This window comes from Rhinopithecus bieti, unplaced genomic scaffold (genome assembly GCF_001698545.2).
Source record: "Rhinopithecus bieti isolate Rb0 unplaced genomic scaffold, ASM169854v2 scaffold_14688, whole genome shotgun sequence".
Classification (NCBI taxonomy): domain Eukaryota; kingdom Metazoa; phylum Chordata; class Mammalia; order Primates; family Cercopithecidae; genus Rhinopithecus; species Rhinopithecus bieti.
This window is the reverse complement of record NW_016807835.1, coordinates 59,200-62,648: the sequence shown is the minus strand read 5'-3', so window position 1 is coordinate 62,648 and position 3,449 is coordinate 59,200. Positions and strand designations below refer to the sequence as shown.

Sequence of the window (3,449 nt, the reverse complement as noted above, 5' to 3'; positions counted from 1 at the left end):
ATTATGTTTTTCACTTTCTTATTCTCTTTTTTTATCACTCTCTTAAAATGTAAAACTCATTTAGCCGGCTTTTCTTTTGGCCACAGAACTCATCTGTTAGGATACTGCAGACTGTTCTTCCCATTTATATTGGGCACCACTTTTGGTTGTATTTATGATGGGATGGATGGTGAATGAGGGCTACAATGAAATCAGATTGTTGTAAATGACCTCAATTGATTACTATCTCTATAACCACATGGTATTCATTCCTATCTGTTGTTGCTACTGCCCACTGGAAGTACTGCTGTTGTTTTTAAGAGATGGGGTTTCTCTATGTTGCCCAGGCCAGTCTCAAATTCCTGGGCTCAAGCAATTCTACTGCCTCAGCCTTCTGGGTAGCTGGGATTACAAGAATGCGCCACAGCACCCAGCTGAAAGTTGTTGTTGTTTGAGACAGTCTCGCTCTGTTGCCCAGGCTGGAGTGCAGTGGCATAATCATGGCTCACTGCAACCTCTGCCTCCCGAGTTGAAGTGATTCTCGTGCCTTAGCCTCCCAAGTGGCTGGGATTACAGGCATGCGCCACTATGCCTGGCTAATTTTTGGATTTTTAATAGACTGGGGTTTCACTATGTTGGCCAGGCTGGTCTCGAACTCCTGACCTCAGGTAATGCACCTGCCTTGGCCTCCCAAAATGCTGGGATTCCAAAAGCATTGTTTTTATTTATAGAGTCTTAACCACTTCAGTGGTAGGAGGAGTGGGAGAAGCTCCTTTTTCAGTCCAGGGACCTCCATAATGGTTTGATGTTACCAAACACACAGGTAAGTGGCATCATGGATTTGGTAAACTAACAACAATGTGAGCGCATCAATCTCTGCTTCTGTATGAATCGCGAATTTAGGATTTTCAACCGTCACTACTCCAACTTCTATTTCTGAAGGTTTGAAATCAATTGATAAAACAGTAGACAGGCATGTAATTGCAGTTTCCACTGCCTGTTCAAATATCAAATCAAATTTCTTTTCACTTTTTTTTTCAAGGAAGCTGGTTGACTCAGTTTGTTTAACTCCTGCTGCAGTGGCTTTAAATCACAGCCGTAACCTGGAGGATCACACTTTCACACCTGAGGGCCTTGCTCTTCATCTATACCAATGAAAATCATACAACAACCAGGGGACCTCATTGTAGCATTCTGAGCAGTATCAGCAATTCTCCACAGAATGTCCACAGGAATCTCAGCCATACTTGTATTTCCAGTTAGCTGCCCCATAGCGTGCCCTCTGTACCTGGGATCTGCTATTAGTTGTCATTCCGGTCATCACAGTGACAGCCAGTGTTTTCAGTTATTTTGAATAAGTGAGTCACTGGGCTGGAATCCGATAATTTGTCAGGTATTTCTTCTGTATGATAATTACAGCAGTCTTTTCCTCTGGCAGTTACTGATGTAAGGCCACCCTGGTTAACAGCCTTAAAAGCATATGCATATTCTACTTGGTAGTGCCGGCCCTGGGGCAAAAAAAATTTTAATGTGGTGGGCAAAACCAGCTGCCACGGGACATGCTGGTAGAACCACTACTTTAAGCATAATCAAGTTTTTTTGTTTTTAACATGCAACTATTTGTCATCTAAATGCTACCCTTCACTGAAGCAGTCACATGCCAAGACAATGTAGCCCTTCTAAAATGGCAGGAGGGCATTGTGTTCCCCTCTAGGCTTAACACCTAGAAAACGCGTGAAAATCTTGCCTCTTCATACCTTACATTCTTTCTAGGGGTGGTTCAGGAGACTCTCTAAAAACTGAAGTTAATGTACAAACCGAGCAATTCTAAACTTCACACTCATTTATTATCCCCATCTCACATGTAAGGACACTGAGGCATAGGGGTTAAGTAACCAACCCAAGGTCGTTGTTGCTGTTGGTTTTAAAACCCTGGTAAGTGGTGAAGTCTGTGTTCCTGGGCATTATGCTTTCAGAATAGGAAATAGAGCTCAAAGATTGCAATAAAGGAAACCACCCAGGATGTGATCTTGGAAATCAGGGTCAGAAAAAAGGTGGAGGGATGTGTTCCTGGGGCACAGGGAGATAAATCAGGAAGATAAATATTGGTAGTGAGAAGGAGGAACCTTGTTGATTTCACGCAATTTAGATACAGGATAGCTGAGTGTGTTTCAGCCTCTAACTCTCTTCTTCCCTGGGACATCTTTGCTCAAACACATCATGTACCAAACACCCTCTGCTGTCCTGCGTCAGTCCACATTGGAACACACCATAGGGTTCTGGAAAATTCTGACATAAACCATCTAATGGTGATCACCGAGCCCTTCCTGGTCTCCCCAGCGTGATTCCAACCTCTGCATGCCTTAGTACTCCATCTTTCCCTTTACCACTTCCCTGTCCCCTGTAGTTCAGCCAGCGGATTAGACAGGACTTGCCATAGGAAATGAAACATCTCTGAAGAGGTGTGACATCATTATTAAGTGCAATTGTAAAGCTGATGAAGTGTCTTTGGCTTTCACTTCTTCACTTCCTTCCTCCTTTCTAGTACATTCTATCATGTTCTCTCATACACACTGTGATCACCTTTTTTCTCAGATGGACCTGGCTGTAATTCTTCATATTTCACTGTGACTTTAAGACAACATGTTGCCATTCTTAGTGTTACACATACTTTACAGCTGAGCTTCACCAGGAGCACGTAATTATGGCTTTACTTTGCACTCACGAGAGTAGTTTGAACTATCACTGAACAGGCTGTTCTATGGGGACAGGAATCCTTCTCGGTGCTTCTAAATCAATGAATAAGAACAAGTTTTATGCAGCCTACATTTAAGCTTGGTTTGCTCCAATAGATGGATATTGAACATCACTACTCTGATGTGTGAACACACTGTACCATCTTTAATTTTATAGGAAACATGTGGAATTAACAACTTGGACACCTTATGTGGCACAGCTGTTATGCTTTGGGGGAAAGGAGATTGCTAGTAAGTTCTTCAGGAAGAAATACCTTCAAAATGGAAAACAGGTGACATCAATTAACTTCTGGCTTTTCTGTAATTTTGTATGCTGGACTATAATCGTAAAGTAGCAAACATTTTCAGGTACTGCAACACATCACTCCGTCAAAAAATATTACTCCACAATGATAATACAAACTATGAAAGCAGTCAGAATGATTTTATTGAAATTTTTTAGTACAATGTTAGAGGATCTTAAAATCTTATATTTTAAACCAATACAAGCACTGCAAATGACATATTCCTGAATCTAGTTGATGTAGTATCTAAAAAGAAAAGCGATCATATGAATATCTATAAGTTGACTAATGTAATTTAAGTTGGAGGCTAAACAACTTTGGTATATTCATATTTCTCTGGCTCCTGTTTTTGGCCAGATAAATGCCAAGTCCACCCCCATTCAGTAGAATTGGACAGGGCCAATGTATTTGGTGGTCTCACTTAAGTTTC

General features: G+C 41.4%; 1 pseudogene; it reads right to left on the bottom strand.

Moving 5' to 3' along the window:
* Positions 1-787: 787 nt before the first annotated feature.
* On the bottom strand, positions 788-1,566 carry LOC108536806 (proteasome subunit alpha type-6 pseudogene; annotated as a pseudogene).
* Positions 1,567-3,449: the final 1,883 nt, after the last annotated feature.